This window comes from Pinus tabuliformis, chromosome 7 (assembly GCF_031772625.1).
Source record: "Pinus tabuliformis cultivar Carrire ecotype Pingquan chromosome 7, CPIR1, whole genome shotgun sequence".
In the NCBI taxonomy this organism is placed as follows: domain Eukaryota; kingdom Viridiplantae; phylum Streptophyta; class Pinopsida; order Pinales; family Pinaceae; genus Pinus; species Pinus tabuliformis.
This window is the reverse complement of record NC_142293.1, coordinates 1134709413-1134726894: the sequence shown is the minus strand read 5'-3', so window position 1 is coordinate 1134726894 and position 17482 is coordinate 1134709413.

The following is a 17482-nucleotide window of genomic DNA, read 5'->3' as shown; positions in this document are numbered from 1 at the left end:
CCAGTAAGAATAAGATCATCAACATAAAGAACAAGGATGATAAGAGAGTTGCCCACTTTCTTGGTGTAGACAGTATTGTCAGAATAACACCTAGAAAAGCCAGATTCTAAAAGAAAGCTATCCATTTTGGCATACCAAGCCCAAGGAGCTTGCTTGAGACCATAAAGAGATTTCTTAAGTCGACATACAAGGCTTGAGTCTGTTTGGATGAAGCTAATGGGTTGTTCCATATAGATTTCTTCATGCAAGTCCCCATGCAAGAAGGCAGATTTAACATCCATCTGATGGACTTCCCATTTTAAAGAGGCAGCAAGGGAAAGAACAAGGCGGATAGAGTTCATTTTGGCAACAGGGGAGAAGGTTTCAGTGTAGTCAATGCCTTCAACCTGTGAAAAGCCCTTAGCAACAAGACGAGCTTTATGTTTATCAACTTTCCCATCTGGTCCATACTTGGTTCTGTAAACCCATTTACATCTAACAAGTTTGCGTCCCTTTGGTAGAGGAACAAGATCCCATGTATCATTTGCCAACAATGAATGATATTCTTCATTCATAGCTGCTTCCCAATGTGGATGGCCTGAAGCTTCTGCAAAAGTGTCAGGATCATGATTTACTGGAGCTTGAGCCAGTAAAGAAGAGGCTCTTTCAAACTGAGAACGTGTACGTCGCTGATCTGTAGGATCACCGGCAAGATCACCTGCTGCATCCCGAGTAGCACGGACCCATCTTGGAAGTTGAGGATCCTGAGAAGGTGGGGGAGGATTGTCATCCTCACTTTCATCATCTGAAGAAGAAATGTTTTCAAAAGTAGAAGAGATAGGAAGAGGTGGCACATCCGCGGACTAGGCTCGCAGGCCGATTTATTTTCATCAAATTTTACATCTCTTCTAATGATAACATTTTTGGACTTAAATGGAATAAGTCTATAACCTTTTACATCTTCAGAATATCCAACAAAAGTACATTTCTCACTCTTAGGTTCTAAAGCTTTATGCTTTTCATCTGGAATATGGGCCCATGCTTCACTTCCAAAAACACGAAAGTGACTTACATCTGGTTTAATGGAACTCCAAGCTTCTTCTGGAGTGATATTCTTTAGAACCTTAGTAGGAGTGCGATTGATTATATAATTTGCACAATTAATTGCTTCGGCCCAAAAACTAAGACTGAGTCCTTTAGATTGCAGCATACAATTAGCCATTTCCTTTAAGGTGCGATTTTTCCTTTCAGCTACACCATTTTGTTGTGGAGTGTATGGAACAGTATGTTGCATTTGAATTCCATTTTCGGTGCAAAAGTTGATGAATGTGTTTTTAACATATTCTCCACCATTATCAGTTCTTAGCTTAAGAATTTGATGTCCAGATTGTTTTTCAACAAAGGCTTTGAAGGCCAAAAATGTGTTAAATACTTCGCTCTTGAGTTTTAAGAAGTATACCCAAGTGCGTCTGGAGAAATCATCAATGAAAGTTAAGAAATACTTGCAGCCAGAGAATGAAGCAACAGGAAGTGGACCACATAAATCACTGTGCACAAGCTGTAAAGGGGCTGAGGCGTGCCAAGAGGCACGTTTTTCAAAACTGTCCCGATGATGTTTTCCGAGTACACATCCGGAACAAACACCATCTCTGCAAGATACCATAGGAAGACCTGTCACCATATTTTCTTTACATAGATGCTGAAGGGAGCGATAGTTTAAGTGACCAAATCGCTCATGCCAAAGTTTGCTCACTTCATCATTATGAGCAACAAATACTGAGGGAAGATTTGATGACCCAAAGTTGTGAAACTTATACAACCTTGTGGAATCATCAGCAATACCAGTAGCTAGAATCTGTTTAGGATCTCTCAGATCCTTGATTACAACATCATGAGGTGAAAATTCAACAATTTTACCTTCACCTGAATGAGTTATCTGATATACAGATAGAAGGTTGCAGGATAAGGTTGGAACACATAATACATCATTAAACTGACCATTGTCTAGATGAACAGTTCCAGTCCCTACAACATTAAGAGATCTATCATCACCAACATATATATTTTTGGTGTTACAATCATTTAAAGAAGAAAACATGGCTTGGTTTTTGGCCATGTGATAAGAGGCTCCAGAATCAATGAGCCACTCATGAGAATGAGAAGAAGAAGATACATTTAATGCATAACCAGACTGAGATGATTGACAGCGACATGCAGAAAGTGCCATTCCTGAAGATGAAGTAGAAGTTGAAGTTGAAGAATGCTCCACATGGATGTTATGTTTCTTCATTGCGGCTTCCAAGGCTTCCATCTTCTTAAAGCATTTAGATTCTAAGTGGCCATCTCGATTACAAAAGTTACAATGTCTATCAGTCTTCTTCCATTTGTTTTTATTGGTCTTATCATTTTGCTGAAATGATCTTTCATTTTGAGGCTGAGTTTGCTTAGGACCCTTGTTTGGTTTAGGACCATTCTTTTTAGGATATGACTTCTTAGGATTCTTTGAATTTGGTTGCTGCTGGGCGGCTAACGCTTTCTTGGAAGAGTTTCCAAGATTAAGAAGACCAAGGTGTAAGAGTTTTTCTTGTTCTCTTATTAAAGAATCACAAAAAGAGTCAAAGGAAGGGGCCTTGTAGTCTTTTCCTTGACAAATGAAAGCTTCCCTTGTAGAATGGAAGGTGGAAACAAATACAGAGTAGGCTGGTCCCAACTTAGTAAGGATGGAATAAATAAGGTTACTATCTTCTTTCTTAACCTTAACACCTTCCAAGAGATATCTAAGGGTCTTGAATTTGGACAAGAAATCTTCAATGCAAGAAAAATTATTAGGATCCAATGTAAGCAACTCATTTTCAAGTTGATGGGCTCTAATTTCATTTTTAATCCCAAAAACTTTAGTGATTTGTTCCAATGCTTCATGAGGAGTTTCAAGTTCTGCAATATGGAATCTAAGATCAGGAGAAATAGACATCCCTACCAAACCACGTGCTTGATTTTGTCTATTTTCCCATTTTGCAGCCTTGTCTTCATCTTTTGGTTTCTTCTCTTGGCCTGTGGCTATTCTGTAGAGACCTTTACTTCTAAGTAAATCTTCCATGTAGGATATCCATTGGAAGTAGTTAGTGCTGTCAAGAATGACTTGGCATGGACTTTCCATTTTAAAAAAAAACTGAAGCTGAAGATGCTGAAAGTAAGTGTTCCAATGGATAGATCTCGAAAAATTAGGCTGTTTTAAAAAAAACGGCTCTGAAAAAGGCTTCCGGATGAAGAAGTTATGGCTTTTTTAAAAAAATTTGTTGAAGTTGCCGGCAAAGTGCGCGAATGTGCGGGAATGAAATAATCCGCCCCCACAAAATGGAGACTTGAACCCAAGACCTCTACTCTCTTAAAATAGCTTTGAACCAATTGATCTATACAAAAAATTTGAGAGAGAGAGAGAGAGAGAGAGAGGGGGGGGGGGGGCCTTGGTTTGCGTGCTTGCCTTGAGAAAGCTCTTTTTCCCTACAAAACACAAAACACAAAACCCAACACGGACATGCAAAGAAAACGAACCTTATGGCTCGAAGTTAGCTTTAGCAAAAAAACTAGATATTTTAAAAATGAACCTTGCGGCTCAAAGTTAGCTTTAGCCGAAAAACTAAATATTTTTCTCAATGTTTCTGATTTTCCGAGATCACACTAAGGTGCAGGGAAAAGAGCATACGCATGAGAAAAATCCTTCCTTTCTGTTTCTGATTTGCCCAGATCGCACAGAGTCGCAGGGCAAAGAGCATACGCAGAAATGAAAGGTATAGATCCGGTTAAAAAAAAGCTAAATAAACCGAAACCGAAATAAGCAGAGAGAAAATAACAGTAAACTGCAAATAAGGACTGTATACCTCCAGATCTTAAAAATGACGCAGCTAGGGCTACCGGAAACCTTTTCGCGTGAAACGAAAGGGGTTCCTCACTGGAACAGATGCTCCAAACACAACAGAGCAGTCCTCTTGGCCCGAAAGCAGTCAGAAACAACAGATCTAGGAAACGGCAGTCAGATGCAGTTCTACCGGCTTCAGATTTGGATCACCAACGGACGCGGCCCTCAAATAGCTCTGATACCATGTAGGAATGTACAGGGTAAGTTCCTCGGAAAGAACACCAAAAGGACACCGCTCACAACCAGATCACAGATCAATACACCAATATTTTTGACGTGGTTAAAACCCTCAAAGAGGGAAACAGTCCACGGCCTGCGCCAACGTGGCTACTACAGGCAATTTATTAATCAAAGAATGAAAATTTACATAAGCTTCTCTCATGCACGGATTACCCGAACAATGACCCTCCATGCGCTTTAAATAGAACTCATGGACCAATCGGGTGTCAAGCCACGGATTAAGTGTCGGTAATACCGAGGAGAGAGTTAACCGTCGGATCACTACATATCGTGACCGTCGGATTGTAAGTTACAAAATGTACAACAGTAAAGAAACACACTTTACCTAACTCTATACCTAACTCTATACTAGACCAAGTTGAACTTAACTATTTCCTATGTGTCGGAATATCCTAACAGTGATTGCAATCATGTTTTTTCATGTATTTCTCATTTTTCATGAAAAATGAGAAATACTTGAAAAAGAGTGATTGCAATCATGTTTTTTCATGTATTTCTCATTTTTCATGTAGCAGGGTCCATCGAAAGTATGCAACATGGGTAATCCTTGGATGAGGAATTAAATTCTGCAGCCAACGAGTGCTCTCGCTCAAAATTTGAGTAAAACCATAGGGAGATAAGTTGAAAATATGAGTTGAAAAGTATTTTTTTTTTCTTTTTTCCTCTCTAATATTTGATGATGTAATCTAATCTTATTTTATTATTTCCACTATTATTTTATAATATTCCTTAAGAGACCCATTTTATATCTCAAAATTTCTCTAATTTGGGCCCCTTAGTTCATCGCTTGCACCTTTTTCATGGAGAGTGTCTAGTCAATTTAACGTCTTAAATTGCTCTACATAAATTATCAATCCAGGTATCGTAAACTGATGAAGTGTGGTGCACCATATGTGCTTAGTTAACATTTTTCTTACTTCGTTGTTTTATAGATTTTATTTTGTTTTGGGGTTTTGTTTTTGTTGGTTTCCTAAGTGATGAGCCCCAAAAATGTACAATTATTTGGGCTCATTCAACCTCCTAATTTGACTTAATCCACTATTCTCATTGTTTTATTGCATGTTTTTGATTATTTTTGTGCTAATAGAGTGAATTTGGTTAGTCATTATGCCAACAAGTCTAATGGGTGCTTTGTGTAGCCTTTTTGGTCAACTTGGAGACAAAATTGAAGGTCTTAATGAGCACTTGGCAGCCAAATTCGTGGGAGAACAAGCTAAAGGATTTGTAGGAAGGTGTCCCCTTCATTTATGGGCCCTTACCTCGAATTCTCCACCATCAGCTCGGAGTTCAAGGGCCACCGAATCAATCAGCACAAGGGCAGCCAAGCAAGTCAAGTAGGACTGCTGTTAACTCCAAGTTTTGGGTAGCCGAGTCCCTAAAGTTTAGGAGGACTGTTGGGTCCTCAATTTGTATAAATAAGAAGGCTTAGGGCCTCATTTTGGTTAGCCAGTGTAGCCACTGGATGTTAGCTAGTTAGCCAGTAGATAGTAGCTAGTGGTCAGTCATTTTGCAGCCATTAGTTAGCTAGTTTGTAGTTTGATTTTTATGCAATAGATTAGCTTTGCTTTCAGCTCATTCTCAAGCTCTCCTTGTGGACAATTTTGATGTAACTCTTCATTCTTGATTAATAAAGATGAATCCAGCTTTGCACCAGCTCTAAATCTCTCTTGGGAGGCTGTAGCTCTTGGGGTTGGGCCCATCTCAAGCGCCCAGTACCTCCCTTGTTTATCTTTGTGTGTGTTCGCTGCATTCTTAAAATAAAATCTGCTCTTTAGATCTTGTTTTGTTATTTTGGTTGTTTTTGTTGGTTAAAGTAGCTTTTTATGTGTGGGAATCGATTGGTAGGAGTTTGTCATGCATTTATATATTTCGGAATGTTCTTGCTCACGTGATGTACATGGTTCTCTTTCCAAACGAGGCTGCTGTTTATTCATTTCATTGACAGTTAGATTAAGTTAGCTAGGACTTAGTTTGTTTGCAAGAATTCATTGATTCGGTTGAATGTGCATTGTGCAGGGCATCTCTATCACTCACTCACATGGTCAAGCTTCATCAGAGCCATCTGATTCATCCCATATCTAGGCTTCTCACTTCACACCCATCCTCTTGCCCACGTAACCCTACCTTCTTCTCCATTGTTGTCTCAACTACCTTAAAGCCAAATCAGCCTTCCACATATCATCTCACCACTCCATCCATCAGTTCCTGGGTCACTTCAGACCCCCATCCTACCTCCATAACCATCCATGCATCTTCCATCAATCACCCATCCTCAAAAATCCCATTTCGAAACATCCTGTAGAAGAATTACAGAACATCCTGTAGAAACCCCTCCAGACTTCCTGTAGAAGTTCATAAACACGGTTGCATGGCATCCAGACTTTGTGAAACTCTCGGAGAGAATGCTAGAGACTACTTAGACCCTCTTTGTACCATCCCAACCTTTCCCAAAGCATTTCATCCCTTGATCCATCCCTGCCCAGTGGAAAACTAGTTAGAAGCACATGCATGATAATTTCAACAACTTAAGCAAAAATACAAAAAGATGTTTTCTTCAGATAGTGATAACTTAGACACATGCATTTTACCTTCCTAGAAGTAATGGCATCTCTTCTCGTAGTTTGCATTCTCATTTTTGCATCAGTAGGACTAGTTGGTAGAATTAGGGTTTGCTAGGGTTTGTATTTCTTTTTGGCTTTCAGTTTCTTTCCGCAAGTAGATTAGCCTCCTTTGAGTTAGCTTTCGTCCATCAGTTAAAAATCTTCTTCTAAGAGCTCATAGAAGTTGGCTTGAGCCCCTAGCGGACTTGTGCCAGCTGACCAAGTGACAGCTGCGGCAAGAGCTAGTACTTGTGCATACAGCACCGTCGCTTCCAAGTTTGTTACGAACTACTGGGTTGATAAAATTAAAGAAGGGAGTTCCAGGAGTTGTAGCATTATTGATACAATACTGGGGCCCACCATCTTTTTGGTGCCGTTGCCAGGGAAGTGTCAGAGTATTGGTGATTGTCGCTTTTCTTCTATTTTCCACTACAATCTTCTGCTAAGTAGTTTATTTCATTTCCATTATGCAATTTCGTTTATGCAAAAGTAGGTTAGTATTTCCCGCTTTCATAGATTAGCATTTCAATTCCGCAATTTCATTTCTGCAAGCGTAGATTAGCATTTCAATTCCACAAGCGTAGACTAGCATTTCATTCATGCAATTTCGTTTGAGCAAAATAGATTAGTCCTTTCCTGCTTTCATTTCAATTCCGCATTTTCATTTTCACAAGATAGTTAGTTGCAGTTCAATCTATTTCAGTTTTGCAGATAGAAGTAGAAAAAAGCAAAAATCAACCAAAAAGATTTCATTTCATGCCTTGTAGGAGTAGAGATAAGTTAGAAAAATGATTGCACAACACCCCCACTGCTTCACACAGCCAACCTTCTCTCTCTTCTTCGATGGCTGTGATTAAAGAACCCTTAGGTGGACAGTAAGACATATTTGAAGAACCTCAAGGGGAGAAGAAGAAGAAAACATCCTCTGGAGCAAATGGCTACAAGCAAGAATGTTGGGAGCAGTATCTTGTCCCAACACGAATTTGCAAATCAGCTGGAAGATTTCAAGAGTGATATGAGGCAGTTTCTTTCCATGCAACTGGATACCTTGTGGATCCAAAAGAAGCAAGAAGAAGCCAAGAGGGCTTTGGCGATTTTTTGTCCTAGGTGCACTAGAAAGCATCCTAGGAACGAATGTCCAATGCACTCCCTAGAAGTGTGTTTCATCTGTGAAGAATACCATCCTACAAATCAGTGCCCTTCCTTGCCTGGACTTAAAGTTGCATATCAGAGAGCCAAAGGAGCCACTGAACCACTCCATGATATGAACCAAAGGAGGCCACATGGACCTAGATCTTACCAGCAGGAACTGCAAGGGACATCCGAGACCTATTATGACCCCTATCAAGCCACTTTCATGCCTTCTTGGGGTCCCCCTGCTCATCCTTCCTGGTCTACACCTCCTCCTTGGTCATATTCTCCTTGTTCCTTCACAGATCCATATTATGCCCAACCAGTTGCTCATTCATTTCACTCTTATGCTCAGCCACAGCCTCAGTGGAATGCACCTTATCAGGAGTGGAGGCCCCAGTACAACTTTCATCCCGCTCATTTTCCTCCACCACCTGCTCATCCACAAACATCGCCTCCTCCTCCACCAAGGCAACCCCAAATGCCTACCCAACCACAATGCCATCCATCTCCATCTCAATTTCACACCTCCACTCAACTACCCATACCATTTCCAAAGCCATACAATGGAGTAGCTCAACCCAATTGCAAAGCTGAGGCACAACATGTGCAAATGACTCCTTTTGAGCTCAATGATGTTCACCAAAGCTCAGGAAGAGTGTTGCAAAAGAGAGAACCTATTGACAACATTGAAGGACCAAAAGAAAAAGAAGATTCCAAAGAGGAGATCAAAGAACCATGGGCTGCACTTGATGAAGAGAAGAGATCTAAATCAAAGATCGAGAGAGTTCCCTCATGGTTATCATCAAATCCTCCATGTACTCAAGAGAAAGATCAACAAAAAGAGGAAGATCAGAAGGTCATGATAGAAGGTGACATGAAGAATGATCCAAATCAGCAAGACGACCAAGGATATCAAAGCTATATTGAGATATGGTTTCAGAAGGTCACTAAGTTGCAGCGGTACTTTCTTCCTCAGTTATGTTTGATCCCTCCAAAGCCAGATCATTTGGTCTCTGAGATCTGGATACCTGTCAAAGCATGCATTTTGAGCCTTCACATCATTTTTTCTCTAATCTCGATGTGCACATGGCTCCATTGGAAGTATTCTTATACTTGAAAATGATTTTGTTTTTCAAGTAGGGTAGGGTAAAAAAAAAAAAAAAAAAAAGAAAAAAAGAGAAAAAATGAAAATAAGAGAAAAATAAAAATCTAAGGTGAAAACCTCCTTGGAGGCACCTTAGATTGGCTCATTGATTGAAAACCTCCATGAGGCGGTCAATGGGTTGGAAAAAAGAGAAAATAAAAATGGAATAAGATCCCTGGGTGAAAACCTTCCTTGGAGGCGCCTAGGGCAGGCAATTAGGGTGAAAACCTCCATGAGGCGCCCTAATTGTTTTTCAAAAAAAAGAGAGAAAAAGAAAAGAAAAATAAAACTAATCTCCATTGGCTAATTGCAGGTTGCAAGAAGGACGTTTCATGACAGGAGGAGCACTCAAATCAAGGTCAAAGGAATTTTCTTGTGCCTTCTACAGGAAGCTCTGTATTTCTACAGGAAACATCCTGTAGAACCTTTGGACGAACCAAATTCAAGTTTAAAATGGAATCTGATGGTGGGAATATGTTGATTAGACCTACAAGCACTTGTGTGTCCATCCCTTGCCTTTCTCCAGCATTTTTTCCACCTCATTGTGCTTCTCATTGTGCTTCTACAGGAACTTCCTGTAGAAATTGTGGGAAACTAGACATGGATTTCAAAAAGTGGTTTGGCGAACATGGTAGCTTCCTCGAGGGTTCAGAAGTCCTCATGCAATCTTCCAACTCCTCCTCCATCAGCTCCATACCTGCATCACAGCCCAAGCTCAGTTTTTCCTTCCATGAAACCACTTGCAAAAAGCCTTGAAGCAAAAAGACATAGAAAAAAATTTGTTTTTGCCATAACTTGAGAACCATGCATCCATTTGACAAACCGTTTTATGGGGAATTGTACAAGGTTGATGGCAACATGCCTGAGCAGTTCCATGCAATTCCGGTGCACGGTTTCCAAGAAATCAGCCTCCATCACCATCAGCCATTTTTGCATTTTCTCCATATCCGTGCATCCGTTTCAAAACCTGTTTCATGGGGATATGCATGTGAGTGATGGTAACCTACCCAAGCAGTTTCAACCGATTCTGATGCACGGTTTCCGAGAAATCGAGCTCTAAAATCTTCAGCCATTTTCCATTTTTCTCGAAATCCGTGCATCCATTGATCACGATTTTGCTATGGGAGATGCATAATGATGATAGGAACATGCTCACCAAGTTTCAAATCAATCCGATTTACCGTTTGAGAGCAATGGCGAAAACAAGTTCTGGTTTTGTGACCATGCAGCAGCAGCAGCTTGAAGGTGCAGATCTGAACGTGGAAACAATTGCATGCAGCTCAGATCCGGCCAGAGGACACCTGCACAAGGAAAAGCAATAAAAAATCATCAGCCAAGCCCTCATGCAACCAAAGGATCCAAGCATGCAGCAGCAAAAAGCTTCACAAGCAGCCGTTTGACTTCAGGTACGTGACTAAACCTTGTTCATCTATTGCATGAATCTAGTATAAGCATTGCATGAACGAATGGAATGGTGAAATTAAGCCATGAATGTAGCAAGACACCCAGTTCTCTAGCACTCAAGGAAAAATCACGCAGCATACGTGCATGAAAAATTTGAAAAACACAGTTAGTGGTAGATCTGTTGAACTCCAGTGCACAGGACATCAGATGATTGACAGATAGATGAAGACATGCATTTCATAACATCACTGCAGTTCTAAAAAGCCAGCGCACATGTTTTCGCCAGCTCACCACAAATCACGCAGCAACTAAAGTAGGCTTGGCTGAATCTCACGAATTGTTGTTCATCTGCACTTGCCACATCGTCAATTGAAGTTTGCACAAGCTGTTAACTTGTCGTCCTCCACCGAGCTTCCTGGTCTAGTTTGAAATTCTCCCACGTACCGGGCTCATTTAGAGGCGCAGTGACATCCTTCACAAGTTGACGAGAGTTCTACAAGAAGAAGTTCTATACGAAGTATGGCATATCCTTCCAAAGCAGAGAAGCTTGGACTTTTCTTCATCGAGTTTGCAGTTCTGAAAGAGCAAACCGTGCAAGATCTCGATTTCTGAGGTTAACAGAAGCTGTGGACAAACTTAAACTCCAGGCTGCTGCTAGTGTAAAGGCTGGCAAGGAATCTTCTGTAAGAGAAATGCTTCTGGAAAAAAGAAAGTGCTGCAAGCTTTGGAGAATTGTAAAAAACCACGTGGAGCTTCTTGATGAGCCTTTGACAAAGCTTGGTGAGGCAATCTCAGTAAAGGAAACCCAATTAATTAAAACGATGATGTCTACACGTTTTGACATGGATATTGAAAAAGAGACTGAGGGACCAGCCAGAGTTGTCTCTTCCAAAGAAGTTGCATCTTGTGCCAAAAAATTAGTAGAACATTTCAGTTGGATCCACGCAGCAAGGATACTAATATGGATGAAGTTCTAAGAACTGCTGTAAATGATGCTGGTGAAAACGGCAACAAGATAAATCAGAGAGTAGACACCAAGGGCCTTTTTGCAAAGAGAGATAAGATCGAAGATGATTACTTCCATGCAATTTTCAAAGGGATTGACTCATATCAGAGCTTCTTAATTTACCTTGACGAACAGGCAGCTGAAATGGAGTCAAATTTGCATACATTTCTCAAAATTTTCAAGTTTGATACTTGAGGATGCTAGTGTAGGCAGCATTCACTACTAGAGGGTCAGGTCTCAAGGTCTTGGAACTAGCATCAACAAAATTGAAGAAGAAGACACCCCCAGCCCTGCAAGCCAAATCAGGAAGTGTAAAAACGGCTTCTACAGGAAGCCAGAAATCAGCTACAGGACTTTCTACAGGAAGTCCTGAAAACACTATTTTGGCTTGGTTTTGATTGATTGTCTTGTGTCTCCTTGTTTCACTGATGTTTGTGAAATTTATAAAAGAGGAAGGTGTTTTCAACTTGGGACTTGGGTGTGTTCGTATATTGCTACTTATTCCCTTTACTAATATGCTTAAGCACAATAACCTGCTTACCAAAGCCTTTGAAAAGTGGGGTGATTTGGTGATGGCTTCATTCTGCTAACTGGTCCAACTTAGCATTTGAGGATTGTTGGCAAGATGTTCATCTTTGATGATTTCTGTGAAGATCTTACTTTGGAGCTGAGAGGTGATAGTTTGATGGTATATTTGCTTTCACACAAAATGCTGGTGAATTGTCTTTGACAGAGAAGACGAAGGCTGCCACAGCCAAGCTGAAAGGAAAAACACCCTCAGCCAAGCAGGCTAAGACAGTGCCGACTGTTTCTACAGGAAGACAGAGAACTGTTAGCAGACTGTTTCTACAGGAAGTTAGCAGACTGTTTCTACAGGAAGACAGAGAACTGTTTCTACAGGAAGTTTGAAAAGAGGGAAGCCAAAGGAGAAATCAGCCGAGATGTTAGCCAAAGAAGCCACCAGGGCCATCAAAGACGAGGAGAGAGATTGGTTGCTCAGAGGATGAGCAACACTTTCAGTAGGGGGGTGATGATGAGCCCCAAAAATGTACAATTATTTGGGCTCATTCAACCTCCTAATTTGACTTAATCCACCATTCTCATTGGTTTATTGCATGTTTTTGATTATTTTTGTGCTAATAGAGTGAATTTGGTTAGTCATTATGCCAACAAGTCTAATGGGTGCTTTGTGTAGCCTTTTTGGTCAACTTGGAGACAAAATTGAAGGTCTTAATGAGCACTTGGTAGCCAAATTCGTGGGAGAACAAGCTAGAGGATTTGTAGGAAGGTGTCCCCTTCATTTATGGGCCCTTACCTCGAATTCTCCACCATCAGCTCGGAGTTCAGGGGCCACCGAATCAATCAGCACAAGGGCAACCAAGCAAGTCAAGTAGGACTGCTGTTAACTCCAAGTTTTGGGCAGCCGAGTCCCTAAAGTTTAGGAGGACTGTTGGGTCCTCAATTTGTATAAATAAGAAGGCTTAGGGCCTCATTTTGGTTAGCCAGTGTAGCCACTAGATGTTAGCTAGTTAGCCAGTAGATAGTAGCTAGTGGTTAGTCATTTTGCAGCCATTAGTTAGCTTGTTTGTAGTTCGATTTTTATGCAATAGATTAGCTTTGCTTTCAGCTCATTCTCAAGCTCTCCTTGTGGACAATTTTGATGTAACTCTTCATTCTTGATTAATAAAGATGAATCCAGCTTTGCACCAGCTCTAAATCTCTCTTGGGAGGCTGTAGCTCTTGGGGTTGGGCCCATCTCAAGCGCCCAGTACCTCCCTTGTTTATCTTTATGTGTGTTCGCTGCATTCTTAAAATAAAATCTGCTCTTTAGATCTTGCTTTGTTATTTTGGTTGTTTTTGTTGGTTAAAGTAGCTTTTTATGTGTGGGAATCGATTGGTAGGAGTTTTTCATGCATTTATATCTTTCAGAATGTTCTTGCTCACGTGATGTACATGGTTCTTTTTCCAAACGAGGCTGCTGTTTATTCATTTCATTGACAGTTAGATTAAGTTAGCTAGGACTTAGTTTGTTTGCAAGAATTCATTGATTCGGTTGAATGTGCATTGTGCAGGGCATCTCTATCACTCACTCACATGGTCAAGCTTCATCAGAGCCATCTGATTCATCCCATATCTAGGCTTCTCGCTTCACACCCATCCTCTTGCCCACGTAACCCTACCTTCTTCTCCATTGTTGTCTCAACTACCTTAAAGCCAAATCAGCCTTCCACATATCATCTCACCACTCCATCCATCAGTTCCTGGGTCACTTCAGACCCCCATCCTACCTCCATAACCATCCATGCATCTTCCATCAATCACCCATCCTCAAAAATCCCATTTCGAAACATCCTGTAGAAGAATTACAGAACATCCTGTAGAAACCCCTGCAGACTTCCTGTAGAAGTTCATAAACACGGTTGCATGGCATCCAGACTTTGTGAAACTCTCGGAAAGAATGCTAGAGACTCCTTAGACCCTCTCTGTACCATCCCAACCTTTCCCAAAGCATTTCATCCCTTGATCCATCCCTGCCCAGTGGAAAACTAGTTAGAAGCACATGCATGATAATTTCAACAACTTAAGCAAAAATACAAAAAGATGTTTTCTTCAGATAGTGATAACTTAGACACATGCATTTTACCTTCCTAGAAGTAATGGCATCTCTTCTCGTAGTTTTCATTCTCATTTTTGCATCAGTAGGACTAGTTGGTAGAATTAGGGTTTGCTAGGGTTTGTATTTATTTTTGGCTTTTAGTTTCTTTCCGCAAGTAGATTAGCCTCCTTTGAGTTAGCTTTCGTCCATCAGTTAAAAAGCTTCTTCTAAGAGCTCATAGAAGTTGGCTTGAGCCCCTAGCGGACTTGTGCCAGCTGACCAAGTGACAGCTGCGGCAAGAGATAGTACTTGTGCATACAGCACCGTCGCTTCCAAGTTTGTTACGAACTACTGGGTTGATAAAATTAAAGAAGGGAGTTCCAGGAGTTGTAGCATTATTGCTACAATACTGGGGCCCACCACTAAGGTGTCTAATGCAAATGGAAATCCTATTCTAAGGTCTTAAGAATACTTTTAAAGGACCAGTATGGATAGAGATTTCAAGACAAGGCCTATGTCCCTAATGGTAACTTCCAAAACTTAGCACTTTAAAAAGATCTCAAAACATGTTATTGATGGAATTAGTACTTAAACAAAAGTGTAAATATGCAGCTACTTCAATCAAAATGGAATGCAACAACCAATCAATGAGCTAGTGACTATGAAACCCAGTATCCTTGCTGTTGTATAAAAAGAAAATTGAACTTAAAGCAATTCAAAAACTGTAAGCAAAGTAAACTAAATCATATTACATCAACCCATATTCTGACCCCTCAATTTTGGACTCGCTCTGGCTATAGGAAGCAATCATAAACAAATTCAGTAATCTGATATCTAAATTGCATAAAATGAAACTAAGATCAAACTACACATTCATACTTCAATCCCTCACCTTTCGACTCGCTCTGGCTATAGGAGGTAACCGAAAATGACATGAGTAATCTAATCACTAACTTGCAGAAAAGTAAACTAAATCATATTACATCAAATAACATTTTGATTCCTCACTATTTGAGTCGCTTGGCTATAGGAAGGTAATCATAAACAAATGGAGTAATATGATATCTAAATTGCATGAAATGAAATTGCATAAAATGAAACTAAATCATACTACATCAAATAATATTATGATTCCTCACTATTTGAGTCGCTTGGCTATAGGAAGGTAATCATAAATAAATGGAGTAATATGATATCTAAATTTGCATGAAAGTAAATGAGCAAAACAAAACTGAAAGAAATAACAATGCTAGAAATAGAACTCAGAAAATAAATCAGCAGAAGGACAAGATGATTCCATTATGTCATTAGTAATTGAAAAGCTACGTGCATTACTAATCTACAATCAACTGGTTGAACACACTTGCATGAATTAAAATTGCATGAATGAAAAATCTAATCTACCAACTTGAAAGCAATCAAATGACATAATGAAATCAAAGCAAAATTTACAAAATGAAATCTACTCTACCTTACATTCTAATATGCTCCATGACATCTACTTCACATCTCCTTCCATGTTAAGAACATCAAAGCTTTATTCAAATTCTTCAAAATTACAAAGTATAACATAGCTCTCCAAAGCTTTCAAAAGCCATCAAGGAAGAACTACAAACACACAAGCTAAAAAGACTTAAGAACTCCAAACTCTAAGCTAACAAATGAAGGAGAGAGATCTCCTATTTATACAAAAAGATGAGAAGCCATCTCATTAATGAGAGTCCATGAATCTCTCCCTCTACCTCTAGAGTCCTAATCAAAATAGGAACTGATAAGACACATGTCTTCTTAGAGTTACAATACAATTAGGATATGTGACACATATCCTCATGATCCCATGATTCTTTCCACTCAAATTCGAATTTGGCCTTAGAGTGCCACATAAGGGTCTTCTAGAAGCCTCCTTTCAACCTACACATGTCAACAATCTCAACCCATTTGTTAGGTATAAGCATATGCACATTATTTTCTAATTTTTAACCACAAATTCACTTAAAAGGCTTAGAATTAATAAAGATTGGAAAAACATAAATGTGGCCCAATGATAATGAAAGTGGGATGAATGTGGTGACATAGTAGTGAAATGGAGGTGAAATGGAGGTGATATAATGGACATAATAGTGAAAGTGTAATGGAAATGAATGACATTTTCAAGACTCAACAGAGAGATGTCACCCATTAAGGATTTTATACTGACATGTGGGTTAAAATAGGCATATGTTCATGTTATTTCATTATTTTGGCTATCTTTGGGGGTCAACTTAATGATATATCCACCTTGTAACATGGATAACTTGTTTTAGGGGATCTTATAGAAAATTATGGATATATAGATTTGGTTTCCATCATATATATAGGGAAGTTGATTTGTCTCTTGGTTCATTATCATCCTTAATCGTACATTCATTTAATTGAAAATTATTCTCTCTTGTATGTTATGGAGAACTAGTTGAGCAACTTTTTGTTGGTTGGATTTGTGATGTGATATTATCTCTTTTCATGGATGATTATGTTGAACCATAGATGTTTTTCTTTTCTTTTGAAATTAGGCACTTTGCATTACATCAAATGAGGACTACATAGAACAAAATTTTCTAGTATTGGTGTGCTTGAAAGGAAACTAGATCAATAACATAAGTTCAGTGTCTTAAGGTTGCTAAGACCCCATTTAACTATAGCATCTTGTAAATAAAAACTTATAAAAATAGGTTGTTTGTGCTGAACCTTAAAATTCATCAACATGAGAAGACAAAAAATACTACTAATGTTGTTAGCGAAAAACCAGTGAGTCATAACAACTGTTGGGGAAAATCTCCACACATCTGTGCTAGATAGTCACTATCATCATTTAAGGAGAAGGATATGTTGGTTGATCATCTAGTTAGAATGGTCAATGTGCAGTCTATACTATCATTTTTTCCCTCCAACTCTATTAATCTAATAGAATTATCCTATTGAGTCCTCTTGTACCTCCCTATGTTGCCTGAAATATTCAAATAATATTTAACTTTATGCTAGCTTTGTTCCATGATTGATGGAGTTACCAGAGTGCGTGCAATACACCAACTATAGTGAGAGCCACAACCCACTTTTGTGTGATCTAGCTTCATATCAAGGTGAGGGGGAGGGAAACCTACTCCTAGGCACCCTCCTTGGGGGAGTTAAAGCTTGGATGTTGCATAGTGAAGTAAGCTATTTTATTTGTTTTATCTTGGTAGTATCTTCCATGGGATTAATGTTCCTACCATAATTTATTTTATTTATTATCTTCTTCATTCCCCTTATTGATCTAAACCCTTCCTCCAATTATTTGATAAATATAGATGGATTTTATTTCCCTTAATCATTTAGAAAATTGAGAACCTAAATCTCAAACCCTAAGGTAAGTTAGTGTTGACAGTGTTGGAAGCCGCCAACAGGGAAGGGGGTCTCCCCAATGTGAATTACCAATTAGACCCCACAC